The sequence below is a fragment of the Haliotis cracherodii genome, unplaced genomic scaffold, assembly GCF_022045235.1.
Source record: "Haliotis cracherodii isolate W230 unplaced genomic scaffold, xgHalCrac1.p SCAF_12, whole genome shotgun sequence".
NCBI classification, from domain to species: domain Eukaryota; kingdom Metazoa; phylum Mollusca; class Gastropoda; order Lepetellida; family Haliotidae; genus Haliotis; species Haliotis cracherodii.
The window spans coordinates 38296061-38320411 of NW_027266267.1; the positions used below are offsets into that span (position 1 = coordinate 38296061).

At 40.0% G+C, this 24351-nt stretch overlaps 1 pseudogene; it reads left to right on the forward strand.

The window, feature by feature from the left end:
* LOC139457867 (serine-rich adhesin for platelets-like) overlaps positions 1 to 23996 on the forward strand; it is a 39390-nt pseudogene extending 15394 nt beyond the window's left edge.
* The last annotated feature ends 355 nt before the right edge of the window (positions 23997 to 24351 follow it).

Below are 24351 nucleotides of genomic sequence, written 5' to 3' on the forward strand. Positions count from 1 at the left end.
TATTTTAGGGCATACTTAATCACAAATGTTTGACCAAAATTATTTTTAAAAAAAAGAAATAGCGCAAAAACAGAGACGAGAAAAAAACAACAGGCAAAATCCTTCCCCGAAACGAACAAATCCGCCACTGATGGAAACGCTAAGCAATTTCAACGATCGGACCGACGGCCGGTCTGCCTGTGTCTTTGTTAATATATTGTTGCTGTCGCTCGTCCATTAATTTTGATTACCGTGTCCACAACTTATATCACGTCAGTAACAACACTCAAGAAGTCTTCAGTAGTATAGGTAATGGGGGTTCTGGACCACTTCCACTGGAGCCGGATTCATATACCTATACTGCTACTACAGGTAGCATTTTTTATGTGTAAATGATTATGCGATTCAACGATAGTCATGAGATTCAGCTAAATTGACTCTAGCTCACCAATACCTGGAGTCTATGATATAAATTTTTATAGGTAATAGGGGTTCTGGACCACTTCCACTGGAGCTGGATTCATATACCTATACTGCTACTACAGGGGGAATTTTTTATGTGTAAATGACTATGCGATTCAACGATAGTCATGATTTGTATTAAACGAAATATCAATATTAATTAATAATGAATAAAATTTACTATAGCCCACGAGGATATTGGAAAGGTGTAGGAGCAATAAAAAAATTAGCCACCGCTGCTAAGGTATCTAAAGATGTGGCCAAGGATTGGTTAAAGAAACAAGCGATGGGGCAAATATATTTACCGGCACCGCGTTATATACCGAGGAAGAAGTTTGATATTTCTACGACGAATGAAGTTCATCAGGCTGACCTCTTGTTTCTTCCTCACGATAAGGTAAAACGCAAAACGTATAAATACGCTTTAACAGTAGTGGATGTGGCTAGTCGATACAAAGAGGCTGAGCCATTAACCTCGAAAGATTCAACAGAAGTAGCTAATGCACTGAGTCGCATATATAAACGCGGACCACTAAAATGGCCTAAGCTATTTCAAGTAGATCCCGGTCGAGAGTTTATGGGATCGGTAACTAAACTGTTAACAAAGCACAACGTCAAAATCGTCTGTGGTGAAAGAGAGGCCCACCGTAGTCAAGCTATCGTCGAAAGATTTAACAGGACTCTAGCGGAACGTTTGTTTGGCTATCAGTATGGGATCGAAATGAAATCCGAGCGATTGAGATCAACCGAATGGGTGACACGATTATCAGCCGTTGTATCAGCGCTGAATAATGAAGTAACGAGATTAATAGGTAAGAAACCATCCGATGCGATTAAAATGAAATCCGTGACTTCCGAATCTTCAGCACCGAGGAGAGGCAAAGAACAAAAACTTCCGGATAGAGTAAGGGTAAGATATTTATACCAGCCCGGTGAACTCGAAGGAGGCCTACGTCGCGCAACCGATCCCATATGGTCCCTTAAGACGTATAACATTAGTCGATTGGTTACGAAAGAAGGAGGGCCTATTCTTTATTATCTTCAAGATGGACCGTGTAGGGCATTTGTACGAGAAGAATTGTTCATAGTTCCCGACGGTACGGTATTACCACCATAACCATAAGCATAGGTAGTTACACCATCATTATCAATCCATCTCTTTGTATCTAAGGGGGATAATGATGTCTTGTTCATTCTTAATCCATATATCCTATGATCGTAACTTCTTAAAGAGTTCATCTCGTGTTTGAACGTTTTACCATTGAATAATGATTCTTTATACTGTTCGTGTTTGATATGCTTTTTTACAACATACTTCTTAACACCCTTGGCTTTTCTTATCTCTCCATTATCGGACTTTTTTATAGAATACATCTTAGGTCTTAATCCTACATACTCCGCTATAGGAGTCCCAGCACATTCATCCTTCATCTTACCTAATACCTTTTTATTTACTACGCTGTGCAGTGGATTATCTTTAGGGTAATCGCTCGTGTCATACATATCTATTTTTTCTGCCATATCTTTATACACATCCTCGGTTTGTATTTCCATCAACAAAGAATCTGTGTCGGTATATAACACCTCGCATCTATCGCCGTGTTGCTTCTTAAGTTCGTTGTAATAAAAGTCATACATTAAGTGTTTTGACAAGTCGAGAATACTCATACCGACGTACACCGGTCTGTTGAATTTTATATTACTTTTCTGCATATGCAACGCGGCTAAGTCGTTATCGAATATCTTGCTTCTGTTAAAAGCCGGACTGGCTATGAGTTTCCTGAGTCTTTCTTCCTCATTAGATCTGACTAATTTAACATCAACACGCTTCCTTAGATTCTCCATAGTTTTACCAAATACCGAGTTATTCATGAGCTTATATAGATTCTTTTCGAAATCGCTGGTGGCTATCTTTCTTAAATCTGTGTTCAGCCTTATATAGGGCTCCATCCAAGGGCTTTGATCAAACTTAAGAACTCTGTGTATTTTCTTAAGTTTCATACCTAACGATAGATACAACTGGAGATTTCTGTAGTGAACTATATATTTTGTCTTATCCATCAAATTTGGTACGAGTTTTTCTACGTTAGCTAACCTATTATTACCCATCAATGAACGTTGATATTCCGACATCCAGTCTTTGTTAACCATTAATCTTTCGGGAGCTAGCGGGTAACTGTTATGATCTTTATGTAACGAACTCGGATATTCTAGGTCAACTTCTAGTATGTACCCTTTATTCTCATCATTATTATTGATATCATTGACCCACTCAAAATCACCCGTGGGTAAAGGTTGACTCATAGCCCATCCGTACAAATTGTTAGCGTCGAGATATAATATATGCGTGTCGGGTTTACTCGGATCGTATCCTTCCACTAATTTATTATTAGCCTTGGAATACCTTTTCGCTGCCATCGATATACCACCTCTTAATCCTTTCTCGATAAACAAGTGCATATCGTAATCTGTGAGTAGTTTTAGTTCTACGCCGGTCTTCTTCAACAATGCATCCCACGATAGTCCGGGACTGGAATAGTACCATGCCGGGTCCAAGCCGTATTGTTTTAAACACGTCTTTCTAAATATCTCGAATATATCGGCGAGTAACAGTACATCGGTTTTTAAGTACAGATCGTGATAATCGCCTAAATTCTTACAACCTAATTTATCCCAGACCGTCAGAGCGTGTTCATAATCGGCATCTGTTATTTTAGATTCCGTTAAGTTACTATAGAATGATTCGAGGGGTGGTAATTCAGTTTCTTCGAATCTAGACCAATCATCCATATATTCGTAAGGATATACACCTTTTCTCAGCAGCAAATGACGAGTTATCTTATCGGTATATTGATTTGTTATAGCGAAGTCATCGGGATTGTTCGCTTTAGCTAAATTGTCCAGGGAAGATAACAGAAACTGTACGGAGTCTATGAATCTAAGCCCATTACTTTGCTTTATTCTAGATTTCCCATCCTTGTCCCTATAATGTATAGGTTTAGTCAACGAGAACGATATGTATTTTTCCATATTGTTAGGAATGCACGTTAAACCGCCGTCGGTCTTTGAGATAGCTTGCATAATGAGATGTGAATCGTATCCTCTAAGGTTATGAAACACAACGGGGATGGGTATTGTTTGAGCATTCATTTTTAGTTTCAAGTTACACTCGTTATGAGCGGCTCCCCGATAATTACCCTTGACGTGACAATGATCTCTTACGGAATCCCCATCCAGAGGTTTATTACAAACGTGACAACTCGTTGACTTCTTGTGGGCCCTCCAATCATCTATCGACATACGCATGGGTTTCTTACACGATAATTCTTCCCTTATTATTCTCTCTTCATTTTGTAGATATTCTAGGAACTTTCCAGCTGCATCGGGACCTCTGTAAATCACGGGAGTGTTTGTTTTCCCATCATACCTTACAACTATATATCCAAACCCACAAGGAATATGTTCTTGAGTTTTGTACGTAAAACTACTCTCTTGATTATTATGGTTGGTATTTTCTATGGGCTTGATAAGCGCTTCGAAGTCGGCATAAATTACGTACGGTACTGGCATTTGATTACAATAATGTTCAAATTTTAATATATTTTTTCCCTCTTTAGGCATATCGATCCTGATAGCTGTCTGTCCAACACCTCTACAGTCTTCTTTATGCGATTCTAATAGATCTTGTCTGCTGTACCCATGCAGGCATCTTTCGCAGAAATATTTCTTTCCCTTATGTTTTGTTTGATCGTATAGCACCCTGTTTAAACTCTTTATCCACGTATGATGATATTTACCATCTTTTTCGATCAGAAATGAATTGATTCTGGGAATATGTTCCGGAGCGGAGCTTATTCTGTGTACAACAATTCCTTTAGAATGTCCGAAAACATTTATAGCTAAATTATTTTGCTTTTCCACCTTATCAATTTGCGATATTGGTGTAGGTTCGTCTATACCATCGAAGTTGAGTCCATCGTTTTGGGGATAGCTAGAAGGTCTATCCGGATGCTTGTCTACGGGGAACAATGCAGATCTTATCATCATTCTTAAACAATCATCGGATTTATTATTTACGTTAATTATGGCTTTTTTCTTCTTATAATACGGGGGTAAATCTATATAAGATCCACCTTTGAAAGGCATATAATTCGCTATATCTAAATATAAACTATCGATTTTATCCACACCCCAACCCGAACCTCTATTAGTCCAGCGTTCTAAAGTTTCCTGTATCCTCTGAATTGATGTATCTAATGATGCGTTTATAGTATCGCATTCGGTTATAACTTCTTGATTGCTACGGAAATATGGTTCGGTATATTCAACGCTATCGTCTGCGTTACTTTTACTCAATGTCATTTTAATCGTCAGCTGGTATTTTATACTTTGTAAATCATCTAATTCCTCGTTAATTTTACTCGATATGATGGGCTTAATATCGTTAACATCCATGTTGGAATTAATATCCATCTTCCAACCTCTTAGATATTTACCAACGCCGGCGGATGTGGGTACAAATATTAATTCTTGTTGTTGTTGATTATCATCATTATTATGTTGAATATCATCCTCGTCTTGTTGATTATTATCTAGTAAAGCAATCAATTTAGCTCTTCTCATTCGAGAATAACCTCTCAGCCCACTGTTTCTCGCTCGAACTCTGAGTTCTCTAACAGTCTGGGGTGGTTCCAAACCGAGTAAGGTAATCAATTCAGCTTTTCTCATACGAGAATATCCACGTAGACCACGTTGCTTTGCCATAGCCTTCAACTCTCTGACAAAAACCATTGTGGTTGAATGGTATATGCAAAATGATTCATTTGTCTAATTGGTTGTTTTCATATATCTAAATACGTATCCTCCCCAACCTATTCCTCTCATTGATGTAATCTCTCTTCCTAGCATAAATAATCTGATTCCTGACCCTATCAGCACCATGTTTCTTACATAAACAATAACGACCTTTGACCCCTATCCCGCATTCAGAACACTTATAGTTTATGTGTCCATGCTTGATGTAATAATTGTGTATACCGCAGTAAACATCAACACAGCGGCGGTTACATAGAGTCGTCTTCCCCATGAGTGTAAACTTGCAGTTATTCATGGTATATACATCTATCATATCATTTGTCTAAATGCAAATCACATCTACACTAGTGTATAGCTGAAAATCAATACTGCGGATAACCCAATAATAACAAATGCAACCTCTCGGTCTTTCTGAGCCTCTGACGGTGTATAAAACTGACTCATTGTTGGTCTCGGTATTGGGTCGAGTTTTTTCCCATAAACGAGGTAGTATTCGTGCATGGCAGATTCGACATCCTTAAACGTTTGAATTGAATGTCCTTCCTTAATCAGTTTTTCATGAATAAAGTCTAATCTCTTCATTCTCTGCCGCGTATATTGTAACTGAGCTGCTTGGTATTGTTCTAATGCTTTATTATGTCGTTTACGCTCCTCTTCAACTTCTTTAGCGTTTGATTCCCTCATACTGGAAAATAAATAATTACTCCCCGAAAAAGCTAGAGCATTAACAACAGCTCCACCGACCATCATCGCAATTGATGCCATATAAAATATTCAAATGTTCAATAATATAAAATATTCAAATGTTTAATTACTTCATTATGTCTTCCGGGATAAGTCCTTGTTTGATGAGCATATCCTTCGTTGCCATTGCTAATCCAATATCCAGAACCATCATACCTATATCAAATCCATTAAAATCTAGCTTGGGAGGTGTGGCTTTAGTAAGCATTTTAGCCATACGGGCATAGCCAATGGCCAAGCCGGTGACCACCGCTGAATGATACGTCGCGTTTACCAACATTTTACCGTCTGTAACTGGAGTAGTCATGCTTCTTATAGCATTATATGAGGACTAACCTCTAATTGAACTTGTTGTTGCGGCGGGGGTGACGTTTTCTCTTCTTTGGTCTTATAAAAGAACCATACAGCCGCTATACCAGCAACTCCTACTAGTGCCCATGTTTTAATCGGATTTGAATTATTTATTAATTTTGCTTTGCGCGCCAGCCCTCCCTTTCTTCCTGCAGCTATTTTTTGGGGGTTCTTAGTAACTCTGGGTTTTAGTATTTTCTCATTCACTGGTGGTTCCTCATTCACATCCTCATTCACTTGTTCCGCAATCTGTTGTTGCGTTTCCGCAATCTGTTGTGGTTGCGCAATCTGTTGTGGTGTCACCTGTTGTGTCTCCATTATTTATTTGAACTTCGTTCTTTATATTATTAAGTGGGCACGTATGTTTAAATTGACAATACCTAGCCGTTATTAAAGCTGTGGTGAACGGAGCTAAGAACATTCCGAATCTATGATAAAACTCACAGCTCACTGAGCTTATAGCGTGTTCGATGAATGGGTCTTTCTCTAGAGATTCGCATAAATACGGGCGATGTTCTGCCGGGATGGGGAGAAACGTACTAGCTACGACTGTGTATAGTTGTAATATAGAAGACCCTATCGTTTTAGTCATGGTAGCTCCCAGTCTAGACTCGTAACGCGCGTACAGTTTTTTAATCTCTTCGTCGGTCATGTTATCAATTTTTTCGATGGTATAATTTTCTCCCAAATATTGGGAACATTTTCCACCGGCTACCAAAGCCGCGAGTCTTTCTCTATGTTTATCTGCATGTTGATGTGTATCTACATTTTGATCAGATTCTTTGAGCATTTGTTCGATGAGTTCGTCGCATTCCATAATGTAATACCTAAGGAGATATTTAAGTCTAACATAATATAATATGACGTATCCAATACATCCCGTAATAATGAACTGTTGCGAAAGAATGATGATTTCGAACCACATTTTATGTAATATTAACCGCTAATGTTCAATTTGCTACATTTTGCTACATTTTGCTACAATTTTGCTATATTTGCTATAATTTTGCTATAATTTGCTATAATTTTGCTACATTTTGCTAAGCAATTGCGTAAGCAGCTGGTTGATCGGTTTTTAATACGAGTTTACAGTGCTTCGTTGCAGCTAACACTTTTCTGACTTTGTCACGTTCATTCTTGGTATAAATGACGTCATTTTCGCGTAAACATTCCTCGAATGAATCTCGATCTTTGCAATGAAACAGCGCTTCCCATTTGGTCTGCTCTCTGAGATCTTTCAGGACAGAGTTGTATTTTTGAGTAAGTACCCAAACGCTATGTTGAGTATGCCTTCCGGAGAATGCTAAATACGAAAGCATATCTTTCTTTTTTGTTAATTCTTTACTCGCGCTGCAGTCATCTATTACGAAAAGGGTTGATTCTCCTTTGTATTTTTCGTGACATACTCGGAGACAGTCTTGTAAACGATCGCCCGGATCGACTCTGTGTATTCCGTCGTCATTCATTACCCAATCTCTCGATAAGTATGTTTTATTAACGCTTATAGTCGGGCACAGAATAATAATATGATCGAAAACGTCCCGATAATGACTTTCTAAAATATCTAGAATAAAGGCTGTTTTTCCGCAGCCCGTTTGCCCGCATATGATAGCGCAGTGCGGATCTTTAGGTAAAAGATTATCAATAGATCGCTTGCACGAATCTCCCATTTTGTATATTAAGTTGCGCATCCATAATCACGTACAAATATATGTTTAATTTACCAGCCGCTTCGAGGAGCTTCGATATCTGTATGGTGACACCCTCGCTAGCATTTTCTATTCTCCTCCCACTGCCGTGTAATTGGTCATCGTCCGTTGTTCGCATGTCGAGCCATAGCGCGTACTTCGAGGTGAGGTATTCACCCATCGATACACTCCCGAGAGACAGATCTTTCACGACCGCGTTAACTTCCGGAGAGCGTTTTATAGAAGGAAGTTTTTTAATCTCATCCCACTGGTGATGCGATAGCATTCCTTGGCTACATAGTTGATTAGGCACGCCCTCGATAGTCAATTCTACTTTCGTAATCTTGGGATTGTAGAACTTCTCGGTATTTCTTTTAAACGCATCGGAGGGGTCCTCGAACAACATTAAAATACCCTTCAACGACCTCGTGGGAACGTTTAGATTGATATTCCACAACGTATCTTTTTTGTCCCTCGTGATCTTTCGATGTCGCAGCACGCGATCGTACAAAATGGCTAAACTTCCCGAATACTGGTTACGAATTTGTCTGGCTAATTCGGGATCCGTTATCATATCGTACTCGAGCGAGATATTGTCAATGGAATAGCTAGCATCTACATTAGCGGATCTGATTACTCTACCGTAGTCGTTAAAAGTGAGTTCATATTCTAACCTATCGCCTAGGGATGCTTGATAAAATGGCATGTGGGAATCTAGTAATTCAAAGTCTAGGGGAATATAGAATCTGTTACCTAATGCGTCGGCAACGGCCTGATCTTTTACGATGGTACCATCACCACTAGAAGCATCTACGCGCAGTCTCAATGTGTTCTTATTACAAATACCTTGGTACTGTAAGTTTTCCCGCTCTTTATCCGTTCTCCAGAGATCTATGTAACAATAGTATACATCGCTATCGTCGATACTCAAAACCTCATTACCGCTAATTTTAATAGCGATTTTCTTAACGATAGCACGACCTAAGTTCTGAACCGGCTCCCTGTTAACGTCGGTAGAATTCAAAACAATCGTAAATGATAGTCGGACAGTTCCCGGAACTAACACATCGTGTGCGCCGAGATTAGGAAAGCGAACCAGAAGCGTTTGATTCTGATCGATGGTAATAGGGTTATTAGTTATAGTTACAGACTGACGAATTGCTTTGACCCCTAATGGATCTCGAAGTCTACGTTGTGGGTTTAACTTGCGTCCGTATTGCGAAGACATTGTTATATTGAAAACATGTACCCTATGTTTAATATAAAAATGACTAATTTTGAACATAATGACTTTGATCTAGATAACATAACTGATACTAGTACCATCGAAGAGGGTACTGATGAAACAAGCTTTATGATCCCAACCGTAAATGATGAACTTTTACAATCAGCCGTTGATGATTATTACGATGCATTAAAAGATGATAAAAATTATGTTATCCCAATAGGTCGTGACTATTCAAAGTTTATGCTAGATAGTAAAGGAACATTGCGAGTACGTGACTCTCCGCATATTGATCTTATGCATTATAATACTCGTAAGCCCCTAGCCTTGTCTACTATAGCCGGCAGATATAGCCGCCAGTTTGTTCGTGATAAATTAGGTTTTGTAGAATACGGACGACTTCCCGCGAAGACTACTAAGGCTCTTCAGACTATGAGGAAAGAACTCGTTAATACAGATGATTTGGAAGCAGCCTCGATGGTGGCCTCGAACGGACTCGGAGAAATCTTAGATACCTATTACGATAATTCCACGTTACAGGTACCACCATATTCAGAGTTCAGTATTAGGGAATTACGAGGTCTTGACAAGGCAATGCAAACTATGCGGGGAGAACTCATCAATAATACAGCCAAGCTATCCGAAATCGACAAGCACATAGCTCAAGAGAAAACAAAACTCGAACAGGCGGGCGATGAATTCAGTAGACGTCGCGTTGCTGAAAGATTGCGTAACCTAGAAGAGGAAAGATTGGCCCGCCTCGAAGCGGCTTCCAGTAATAGAAAGGCACTTCGTTCGCAAATCAGTCGTATTCGAGAAACTATCGATCAAGTCCTCAACGATGATACTACACTGGCCGATAAAATTAAAACATTGTTCAGAGAACAGGGAATAACAATTGTCAGTATTTTAACCACGTTGGGATTTATCATATCGACTTTGACTCTCTCGTTAACAGGTGGTGGAGGCGGATCACCGCCTAACGATAAAAACGGTATAAGAGAGTGGATAAAAAAGCATTTAAAAGCATTAGGTTCAGCACTGGGAAAGCTAGCCGAGAAAGCCGCGGCTGCACTTCCCGGTATAATAGGGAGTGTTGTTTCCTGGCTATTGAATTTATTAGCTAAGACCACCACTTGGCTTAGTCAAAACTTGTGGGGGTTGATCGTAGCAATTGCAGGGTTGTTGTACGTATTCGCTAAGAACTATTTAACCAAATCATGAGTAAGCCAACCGAGACTCCACCCACTACAAGCGCTGTTTTTTCATCGATATGTTGTTGATTTTTAGCCGCAATATGCGGTGACACTTGTGCATCAGTAGATGGTTGTGCATTAAAAGATGTTTGCGGCTTGACTATTCCCTTTTCACCCGTGATCGTTTGCGTTATTAATTCGACGTTCATATCTGAATTTATACCTGGTTTTTGTTGATCGGTAGCGATAACAATTTTATTATTATAACCGATCACTTGACCGATCTTAAGTTCCATATTACTCGGAGACATGTATAGTCCCGGCGCATAAACGAAGTCCACTTTGGATTGAGCGTACTGTAATGCATCTTGAAAACGCTTTATAGACGATGGTATGTCAACTGGCGAATTAATGGCGTCCTCCACGTTTGAGACAAACTGTTTTTGCGCATCGAGCGCCGTCCCAGAACCGATAATGGACGTTCGTGTTTGAGATTGCGCACCGAGAATTGCCCATACATAAGTTCTTATCGATTCATTAACTCTTACAAATCCTGGATTAGTAAAATTGTTTTCCGTTTTATCATTAAGAAATTCATTCCAAGCGCCTGCGGTATCGTTCATTTGTATAAATTTTTTAACAATATAAATTAACCCACTCTTAAAACTCATAATATCCCCTCTCCAATCGTTACTATAAAAATCCAAGCCTTTATACCAATCACCGGTTTTATGCCAATGATCATATATTCTTGCGTAAAGTTTGCTGGTACTATACAACTTACCAAAATTAACTGGAGGTTTATTAAGTTCTCTATATACATAATCGCTTTCTTCTTTGACGGATTTATTTTCCTCTGTGTAAGGAACACCTAGACCATGGTTTGCTCCTTTAATACGCCAATCTTTACTCGTAGAAACATTAAATTCCTGACAAATACGCTCATACGCGGACCTATCATAATTATTATTTGTGGAATTCCACGCTCGATCCTGCGGTAATGGAGCACTAATTTCTTTAAGTATACGTCTAATCTGATAGTACACGTGAAATGACATAACAGACTTATTCAGTTCAAATCCTGGAGCGTAAAGAGATACGCCACATCCCGTTGTGGCACACCATATGGCAAAGTTTAACTGATTCTGCCAAAATTGCATCGGATTGTGAAACCAATCGTGCACCATTTTATCGCTAGTTGCCGTGACCCTGTATTTTTCAAAGATATCGGGGAATTTAACTAAAAATTCAGCACCAGAGGCAGTTACTATAATCGATTGATTAGTAATGTAAGTTGATTTCATATTTAAGTTATGATATAGTATCATTGTATATTTAATATGTATGTTACACTACCTGGAATAACAAATGGTCAGTCTATTGAACTGCTTCATACTATCGATAACTCGAATGGACAACTCGAAGTAGCTCTATGCGATGTAACGTATTACCCGCGGTGGACCAATATAAATGCTACGAGAAGAAATAATGAGATGTTTATATTAGATGAAAACGACGACAATGTTGTTGACAAATCCATTACTATACCTGATGGGTATTACAGTGTATGCTCACTCAATGATGAATTTTTTAAGCCTAATGGAGCTAGTCTCACACAAAATGAGGCGAATGGGAAAATAAAATTAAGCGCTGGAAAAAAGGGTGTAATGATTTCAATGTACTTAGGATTTACACTTGGATGGAGAGGACAAGTAACAGTAATCGAGGCATCAGATCAGGGGGGTAAATTACCCGATTTAGTTCCCTATAAAGAGTTGTTCATCCATCTTGATCAAATCAGTACAACGGATAATATTCAACAAGAAAGCCCTTCAACTCTACTCAGAAGTGTTCCAGTGAAAAATGAAAAATACAATAGCAGTAGAACGGAATCTTTCTCGTCATTACAATATAAAAAATTAAAGCGTGGTATTATTTCAGACCTCAAAATTTCTGTATTAGATGTAAAACACCAACCTGTACATATAGGATACTTAAGTGTAACACTCCATATTATAAATAATGGTTGATGCATCAGGCCCTGGAACGCTCAGACAATGTAATACAATTGCGCTTTCCGATCTCGGAGACACGGAAGGATTCGGTAAACCCGGTACCAATGGTAAGTTATACGCTTTACACTTACACGATAATGTATACAAGCGGAAAGAAGTCACATTCACAGGTAATCTGGAAGATTTAAGCGATGTCGACGTTAGTAGACTCCTTAAAACCACTCCGTACAATATTATTTACAACAGTGAGAATAAATGGACTATGGTCGAGGCAAACATCAAGTGGCTACTGAATATCGTCATTACCCCACCTTATGCGATGATGGGTAAGGGACATAATTTAACTAAGATAATAAATAGTGGTATCGTACTCGCGGCCTATATCCCGTCAAAACGAAAAAGTGTGTTAGTCACTCCCCTGCCAGAAAAACCAGGTCATATGTTATATAGTCGTCCGGCAATCCAAAATGTTAGTTTAAATTTGGTTACAGAATTCGATGATATTAAACAGAACTTGAGTGCAATACCTAATATTTCTACGCTTATTATTGAAGTCTTGTTCGGAGATGCACCGGTAGATGCCTTCGAAATATTACCAGGTCTATCGATTAAATGGCTCAAGAAACACGAGCGTCAACGTTGCAGTATTATTCATGTCGGTGCATCACCCGTTACATCCCTCGAGGGGGTTCAAATTATTAAAAGTGGTAGTATTTCTCTTTCTAAGATATTCTTGCCGTATAATATACATTTGATAAGCTTGATGTATACTCTCAAAACATTTAAGCAAGACCAATTAAAGACTATTATATATTCGTAATATACACTATGAGTTTATATCCAGCGCTCGATGAAATGATGGAAACTGTTGATGGATTTCGATTACATCAAATAAACGACATAAAACATCGAATAGAAAAGGATAGGGAGTTGAGACTTGGATTGTATAAAAAGTATCGCAGAGCCGTGAATGCTCTGGACGGAGTTGACACCGCTCTTGTAGTGGCTGGCATGGGACTCGGTGTAGCCGGTGTCGGTTTACTATCAACTATAATCGCCGTGCCTATCGTGCTCGGCATGGAAATAGCGGCTGGAGCCTCGGGACTGGCAGGAATAGCGATAAAATTCATTTCTATTAGGTTGCAAAAGAAAGCATTAAAACACGATAGTATTCGGATACTCGCCGATGCAAAGTTGAACAGCATCGAGGATCATATTTCGACAGCAGTGGCCGATTGTAAGATATCCGAGGAGGAGTTTCGTTTAGTGCTGTCGGAACTCACCAAATACAATGAAATGAAGCAGGAGATTCGATCAAATTCTCGTAAGACCAATGGTATTAGCGAAGACGATAACAAAAAGTTTACAGAACAAGGGAGGCAACAAGCGTATCAATTATTCCGTGCCAAAACCAAAGAACTGGTTGGAGATTAAAAATATCGTGTGATTACATTTAGACAAATGCTTACATAAATATATAATAATGGAAAAAACTATTAAATGGAGAGAATTACCACAAGGTTTTTATTATATCAGTGATGTCAAACCAACCAAATACGGTAATCAATTGTTTCTTATCAATTTACAAAAAGAGTGTAGTTATATAGTCTGGTCTCGTAGTAAAATGAAGGAAGAACTTAATAAAAATGTTGAATATCGCTTTATCGATAAAAATAATGAAGAATATTTTTATTACCATTTAGACTCATCTAAAGCAATGATTGGACCCAGGTATTGGTGAGCTGGAGTTATGACTATCGTTGAATCGCATAATCATTTTGGCATAAAAAATTCCCCCTGTAGTAGCAGTATAGGTATATGAATCCAGCTCCAGTGGAAGTGGTCCAGAACCCCTATTACCTATAAAAATTGATATCATAGACTCCAGGTGGTGGTCAATTTAGTTTAATCTCATGACTATCGTTGAATCGCATAGTCATTTTGGCATAAAAAATTCCTCCTGTAGTGGTGGTATAAGTATATGAATCCCGCTCCAGTGGAAGTGGTCCAGAACCCCCATTACCTATACTACTTCTTCAGTTGATTACTCAGAATTCTAATCACTGACATGATTTATTGTGTAGAATAGAGCCGGGGGCAGCTGGTGTTTTATTAGTTAAACAGGATGTTAATAATATAACGCTAGTTACCGACATTGCTTCAGCGAAATAGCATGATAACGCTTTGCAGACCATTGTGACGCCATGCGATATCACGATGTCACTTTGAAATTACATCATCATCTCATATGGCTCGGGATCCAGCAAACTGTACTGTTTACACTTAAAACTCTGGTTATTACTGTTCTCAAAAATAAAAACGATGGAAGACTTATTTTAGAAGACAAAGGCACGAAAGGCAAGCAAGACTAACAACCACGAAAAATAACATGCCGTGTAGTCCAGAATTTAACGTTTGAGATTATTAATGGAAGTCATGCTTCCACGATCGGTCATACATACATGGCATGGCATGGTGTGAATCAATCTTGCATTTTTAGGGATTCTTGTCCACTCCTCTTGTAGCAGCTGCCCAGTTGGCTAACGTAGTGGGTGGCCTTTGCCGTCGGCGTATACGTCTATCGATCATGTCCAAAACATACTGTATGTGGTAAAGGTCATTACAGACCCAACCCGAAATCTGTCACGTGGCGTTCGCATGATGTATCTTTGGACGCTTTCAGATTCATCAACGACTTTCCAAAAAGATTACAGGAAATCATCAGCGATTTCCCCAATTTCTACGCTCTAGACACTACTGGCGTCCGACTGGAAGCGTCGCCATGTTAACGGTGATACGTCACGTGTTCGCCGAGCACACTGTTAGCGATTAGAAATCAACTGTATAGAAATATGTTTAATGTTAGCAATGCGTCAAAAACTGACAAACACACTGCAGACACAAATTCGTGACATTACTTTTCCTAACACTGAGTAGTGGGTGAGTGAGAGAGCATGGTTTTATCACGGCTTTAGTTGCCCTGATAAATAGTTACTTATATACAACTGATATACAACGTAAATAGATTTGAGTATATTCTTGTTATGCAGCGAACAGAACAGGACATATACATTCCTACATAATGTGATGATTCACAAGTGCACTCATCTACCTCGGAAGTAAATGATAACATTGAAAATTGCTTCTTTTTCCTCAGCCATTGACTTGACTTAGGATGTTATATCATAATTTATCTCCGTGATATCAACACAAACCGTGCTCTGAGCAGGCAGGTAAGCTGGATAAATCGTGCAATATATATATGCTTTTCATAACCCATATTATGGAGATCTGCTTATGTTAATCATACCCTAAGACAATAGTGTTGTGCATTCTATGGATATGTCTAGTCGTCATTTCTAAGATTTCAGTGTTCCCTTTTAGGACAGGACAAGGATCACTTTTTTCCTTAGAATACAGCTTGTGACAGAGCAATGGGATGAAGTGAAGTATTCCACAGAATCAAGACCATGACTGTGTGTCGTAACGTGGCAACATGGTTTACTTTGTGCCATGTACTGATCCTATCAGGTTGGTTGTAAAATATTACATTAAAAGATATTGTTGTATGTGATGAGGAATAGTGTTAACAATGAATGCTGAACGGGTGCTGGAACGAACTCCTTGCCTTTATTTAGCTACTAATACAACGTAAACTATGTATTGTTACTATGTTAATGTTGTATATATATACTGACATTCAATTTAGGTTTGTTTCTCCCAGAGACCTCAACTGACCTTAACCTGACTGGAGATCCTATTCCTGTAGCAGAGGGAGGCTTGCTAACACTTTCATGCAGCAGAACAACCGATCTCGCACCGTTACTAGCGGTAATATGGTATAGAAACACAGAGTCGCTGTTTCAAACACTTCAGGGAAGTATAAATACCACAAACACCACGGAATATGATGAAGTCTCAGGACGTATCAGTGTGACCACCAACAAAAAAACACACACGGTGATGCTACAGATTAACGCTAGCCTGGATGACGGGTCTGTGTGGAGATGTGGCGTGGACGTCTACTGCAGCAACAACCTGACTGTTGAAGTCTTCATACCCACAACAGGTATGTACAACGGAGTGACTTTACACTTAAGTAGAATGTAAATCATTGTGTGTTGGAGCCCTGCCCAAGATATAAATGACCCTTCTATGAATTAGACGAACTGACCCTCGGATAACAACAGCGGACATAGTAATACACATTAATCTCAGAAACAATATCATGTTGGCGATATGAAAAGGTGGTAATTATCTCCAGCAATAGCCCCGTTCCCTACATAAAAAGAAGATTCACGTGTAGTGTCAAGTTGTATATACGCAGTGTCTTTTGACACACAACGATACAAGTTTAATACACCGATGCTATACGAGTTATTAACGTTGATCGACGACAGTTGAAATATACTCTTAACACAAGTAGGGAATCATGAACTATAACTGTTCATAAGTATCGCTGTGCACGAATTGCCAATGCTCACCTCCAGCAGCACAACAGCTATAGAATACCATGGCCAGCAATGAGCCCTGACTTTTTCCCCCATTGAACACGTCAGAGACATGACTGGGAGACGTGTGTGTCAACGTCATAGGTCGCCGACCACGTTGGCTGAACGAACGCTGGAGGAGTGGGGCAGAATCCCTCAAGTCGGCACGGGGAGACCCATAAGCTGCATGCCTCGTCGTGGCAGAATGACTGTTTAACAAACCTTGACGGAACTACGAACTTCCGTTCGAAAAACATCAACTTCGAAGTTTCCAATCTTGCCCCTATTACCCTTCAAGATCGTTGGCAGTCATACCATCTACCGCCATACATTACGACCGGTTGTAATGTGTTTCCAATTCGTTCATTATCATTATATAATTACTATAAACTTATATGTCTTAACGTTAGGACACTTTAAGTTATGTCTGAGCACCCATTACCTTTTCAAGAGTATATTTGATGTCAAAAATACATATTTCATTTATCATTAAAACTTATAATTCCAACTGTTTCACTTTGTAAACAGTAAACACCAGCGCCCTTGGTGTAAAAAGTATAGCTAACCAGCTTCAGTTTCACGGCAGTTAGTGATGTCATTTGATTGTGACATCGTTGTAGCTGATGACATCACAATGTTCTACTTATATATTCTAAACTGCTCAGTATTTCAATACTGAATATATTGGACACAGTACTAATACAGCGTAACGTGGTGTTGTAACCGTAGCAGATGCCTAAAGATTATCATTGACGATTATCACTGGAGATTATCGCACGTTGTATTTTCAGTTGCAACATCTGCGAATGGACAAACACCTGAAAACACGTTGGTCACCACTGCTGCACGCCATGGCTCTACTTTAATAGGTGTCCATGTTTGTCAAATTTATATTTGAATAACCCTTTTTAATGACTCAAGCATTTTCCATTACAATTCTTAAATGACGTTAAATAGTTTATATTTCAAATATTTAGACATTCAATTGAAACATTGAGAAATATTATATTGCGGAGTACGTTTGCTTCATGTTCATGTTTCACAACTGGTGCTTCGAATTCTGCATGTTTCAGATAAATCATCTTCTGGTATCTCAAATGTCTACGTTATAGCTGGGTCCAGTGGAGGTATAGTCATCGTAATGGTCCTCGTCGTAGTTGCTGTTGTCTGTTTTAAACATATTGCAGGTAAGTGGAATACTTCGAAAGTGTATGAATTGATGACGTATTGCAGAAATGATAATAACAACATGGCATCAGAAACGGGGGTCCCAGTCTAAGATGAAACAATTCACTATGCAGATTTGCGCCCATTAGGCATGCCACAGTTCGCTCCGAATATATATATGTATTTCTTTGACAACACCATGCCTGTATTTGTTGGCTTCTCGGAAGGAATTAAGTCCCCATGGTCCCTAGTATGGTGATCACCCTTCAGTGACTGACGATCTCTAGCCCATTTGTGTTGTCCTCTACTACTTACTAACTTTTAATATTCTCAACTAGTTTTAAATAAAATCTGTGATATACTAGTTATTGTTTTGTCCATCGTTGATAGGTTTATATTTCGTTTCAATATATGTCTTATTAATGAAGTTCTCGTCACGATATGGCTGAAATACTGCCCATGTGACGTTAAATCTTAACTCACTCACTGCTCACTCACTCACTCGGAAGGAATTAACGTCTAAGATCTGCATTTATTTTGGATTTCCTCTGACTGACTGAAGAAACTGACACACCACTATAGTATACACATAGTCCTTAAAACGCGGTTGAACACAACATTCTCTAAATTTGCAGTCTAATATTTTCATTATTGTGTAAAGCACCATTAAACCAAATACTTTCAGTCATTATATTCCAAGTTTGCAAAAGTTTTTATAATTTGGAGTGACAGACACCGGTCATTCTGCTTCAAAACCAATTACATTTAGGCAGTCACGTTGTTTGTTCTACATGCATTGATATACACTTTTAAGATAACTATACATTTCTTAGTGTGTGTTTGACATGTTGAACTACTAGGTTAAATTTGCCCCTTAAATGATTCATGAATAGGTGATTCTCTGATTCACGTGACACCTTGGGATTCCATTGAAGGGGCACAATGATTTTCCTTTCATTACATTCTTTAAACAGTATCTGCTTTTGAGCTTGAAGAAGGCAAGTTACATGAACACCAGATAACGTAGTTGAATAGAAGGTTTACTTCAAGTCCGAAACATATTTGAAAAGTTATGTTGAGCCAATATCTTAGATACGGTACCCTTCCTAGCGTATAATGCAGGTTATCCTTGCCTGAAGAGATATACACATAGTATTGTAACTTTCACTGGCGTTTGTTTGTTCACTGGTAAATGTTTAGTGAAACATATCTCATGATTTGTTTCAGTGGGCAGAAATAAAGACACAGGGTTGTGAGTACACATATTTGTTATAGAAGATATATATATATGCTGACGACTAATCATCCTTTTACAGTATTATTTCCTCTTATTAATTTATATCTTTCCTTTATTGCAGAGTGAAAGGTCATAATAAAACTGAAGAAACTGGAAACCACATTGGTATTTATTGGATTTATTTTCATAAAATCACAGGCTGCTCACTTTTGAGTAATTGTAAATTGTAAAAGCAAGTCAAACCTCTATAACTTATGTCATGCTTCATCACATTAAGCATATTACGCTTCGAGCATACAAAAAATACATTTGCCCCATGCTTATAGATAGTCTTTGAGATAAATGCTTGGTGTTAATTGCAAATGCTTGTTTCCTTCAGCGATGATCGACAACGCTGGATATGTTGGCCTTGAAGTGGATGAAAGTAACACAACTTCAGAGAGGGCAGCACAACTAGGCAGTGTATCAGGTAGTAACATTATCCTTCAAGGGCAGGTGCAGCTTTAAGATTGGCATGGTAGGATCATCAGGAGTAGTGAAGGATGAGATGTAGAAGATTATGATTTTGTGTTGAATAATTTGTCCTAAAAATTATATGCTATTAACAAAAGACACTTCTGCTCAATGCTCAATATACTATTTAAAGCGCCATTCAACCAAACACACAGACACACACAGACACACACACACACACACAGACACACACAGACACACACAGACACACACACACACACACACACACACACACACACACACACACACACACACACACACACACACACACACACACACACACACACACACACACACACACACACACAGACACACACAGACACACACACAAACACACACACACAAACACACACACACAAACACACACACTCACGGGAACGCGCGCACATACACACACAAACACAAACTCACAGCCACGCGCGCGCACACACACACAGACACACACACACAAACACACATTCACAGGAACGAGCGCACATACACACACACACAAACACACACACTCACGGGAACGCGCACACATACACACACACACACGCACACACAAACACGCACACACAAACGCACACACACACAAACGCACACACTCACGGTCACGCGGGCACACACACACAAACACACACACTCACGGGCACGCGCGCAAAACAACACAAACACACACAATCACGGGAAAGCGCGCACACACACTCACATACACAAACACACACACTCACGGGAACGTGCACACATACACACACAAACACACACTCATTGGAACACGTACACATACAAACACACACACAAACACACACACTCACGGGAACGCGCGCACATACACACACACACACAAACAAACACACTCAAGGGAAAGCGCGCACATACACAAACACAAACTCACGGCCACGCGCGCACTCACACACAAACACAGACACACACAAGCACACACATTCACTGGAACGCGCACACACACACACACACACAAACACACACACGCACGGGAAAGCGCGCACATATACACACACAAACACACACACACACACTCACGGGCACGGGCACACGCGCGCACACACACACACACAAACACACACACTCAAGGGAAAGTCACGGGAAAGCGCGCACATACATACACACACACACACACAAACACACACACTCACGGGCACGCGTGCAAAACAACACAAACGCACACACTCAGGGGAAAGCGTGCGCACACACTCACATACACAAACACACACACTCACGGGAAAGCGCGCACATACACACACAAACGCACACACTCACGGGAACGCGCGCACACACACACACACTCAAACACACACTCACAGGAAGGCGCGCACATACACAAACACACACAATCACGGGCACGCGCGCAAAACAACACAAACACAATCACTCACGGGAAAGCGCGCGCACACAGTCACATATACAAACACACACACTCACTTGAAAGCGCGCACATACACACACAAACACACACACTCACGGGAACGCGTGCACATACACACACACACTCAAACACACACTCACGGGAAGGCGCGCACATACACACACACACACACAAACACACACACTCACGGGAAAGCGCGCACATACATGTACACACACACACAAACACACACACTCATGGGAACGCGCGCACATACACACACACAAACACACACACTCACGTGAAAGCGCGCACATACACACACTTAAACACACACACTCACGGGCACGCGCACACACACACACACACAAACACACACTCACGGGCACGCGTGCACATACACACACACACAAACACACACACTCACTGTAAAGTGCGCACATACACACACACAAACACACACACTCACTGGAAAGTGCGCACATACACACACACACAAACACATACACTCACGGGAAAGCGCGCACATACACACACAAACACACACACTCACAGGAACGCGCGCACATACACACACACACAAACACACACACTCACGGGCACGCGCACACATACACACACACTCACGTGAAAGCGCGCACATACACACACACACAAACACACACACTCACGGGAAAGTGCGCACACACACACGCAAAAACACACATGGCATCTTGTTTCAAAGGCAGTCACGTTATTCCTTCGACATGCCTCGATACCACGTGCCTATTGTTTTAAGATAACTACACTTCAATTGATGTATTTTTGGCACTCTGTTCTAAAGAATCCGATTTCCCCCTTGACTGACCCTGAATAATATTTGCTTAAGAGTTTGATGAAAGCCAGTCATATGCTCATGAGACAGCGTAGCTAAATACATCGGGTTGGTTTCCAGCAATTCTCGCAATGAGTGCTTCCTTTTTATGGAGTAACGTTGATACCAGAACCATTTTGGGGTCTCTTTTATCAAGTATGCGCAATTTATTAACAGTCCTAAAGGCCGCTGCATCAAGGCAGTCCAACATAGCTCAGAACGTTTCAGTAACCAGTCGTACGACTTTGAGACAACGTTGTGCTATTGTTATTGTATGCTTCAGGTTTGATTCCCAAGAACAGGGGGTCACATGTGAACAACGAATATACCAGTACAGATGTGATCACAGAAACCACTGGATCGGATGTGAAGAACGAATATACGACTATCGATATGGTCACCGAAATCCCATGGCCAGATGTGAAGAACGGATATACCACAATCGATTTGATCGGCGAAGCCACTGGGTCAGATGTGCAGAATGAATATACCAGTGCAAATGGAATCACCGAAGACACTGGGTCAGATGTGGAGAATGAATATACCAGTACAGATGTGATCATCGAAGCCACTGTGTCAGATGTGAAGAAAGAATATACCAGTACAGATGGAATCGCCGAAACCACTGGGTCAGATGTGAAGAACGAATATACAAGTACAGATGTGATCACCGAAACCACTGGGTCGGATGTGAAGAACGGATATACCAGTACACATGGGATCACCGAAGTCACTGGGTCAGATGTGAAGAATGAATATACCAGTGCAAATGGAATCACCGAAGACACTGGGTCAGATGTGGAGAATGAATATACCAGTGCAAATGGAATCACCGAAGACACTGGGTCAGATGTGGAGAATGAATATACCAGTACAGATGTGATCATCGAAGCCACTGTGTCAGATGTGAAGAAAGAATATACCAGTACAGATGGAATCGCCGAAACCACTGGGTCAGATGTGAAGAACGAATATACAAGTACACATGGGATAACCGAAGCCACTGGGTCAGATGTGCAGAATGAATATACCAGTGCAAATGGAATCACCGAAGACACTGGGTCAGATGTGAAGAACGAATATACCAGTACAGATGGGATTACCGAAGCCAACCCGTACACAGAACCAGTACCCGGCTGTGTCGTATATACCATCACAGATGTGATAACCGACGCCACTGGGTCAGATGTGAAGAACGAATATACCAGTGCAGATGGGATTACCGAAGCCAACCCGTACACAGAACCAGTACCCGGCTGTGTCGTATATACCATCACAGATGTGATAACTGAAGCCAATGGGTCAGATGTGAAGAACGAATATACCAGTGCAGATGGGATTACCGAAGCCAACCCGTACACAGAACCAGTACCCGGCTGTGTCGTCACTGACGGTATGTAAGAGAGCCCAGCTTGTCTATTTAACACATAATTATACGAATACAGTCACTGTACATCCCCTTGGGGGCAGTTGTATCATGTGACAACATTAACAGAAATCTGAAAGCAGTAGGGCTGATTATGTTTTTGAACACTTATAACATTTGTATGTTATATGTCTAGCAGTTTGTCATGGTAGGCACAAACACTGGAAATGTAACTTGTAATGTGTATCACCACTGTCACATATAATGTTGTAGGTGGTAACTGCATTTCATTCAAAATCTTATGTCACATATGTATAGTCACCTCAGTCATTTTAAAATTGGAAATAAAAAATAGTTAAATAACGTGTCAAGGGTTAGGAAAGGAAAGTTAAAATATTTGCAAGTAATGTTACATTAATATAATCTGTGGAATAACTTGTCATTACAGGTGTCCTGAAAGACACAGACGAATACATCACCGCCACATTTGATTCTACTGAAGACATCGAATAAAAAAACCAATATAATTTCACAATTAGGAGATTTCAGGACCATTGATGTACGCAATGTTCAGATAGGTTAACTATGTGAAACAGTCTAAGCTTCATGTAATATACAGTGTATATAGCGCCGTGCTTGATGCTCACATATTATTTCTTGATACTGATTGGACCAGTTTTGCAATGTTATTTTGCAAACTCCAGGAGCAGCATTTACGGACCAAATGTTTGGAGTGAGGTTGATGGACGGAGAATTACGTTTGAAAAGCGATGAATGGAGATTACGAGATCGAAATTGAAAGTCGATAAATCAGATTGAGATTGATAGGTGGAAATTTGAAGTTGAAGATTGACAGATGGAATTGATTGGAATTGGTGGTAAGATGAATATATGGAGATTGTTAT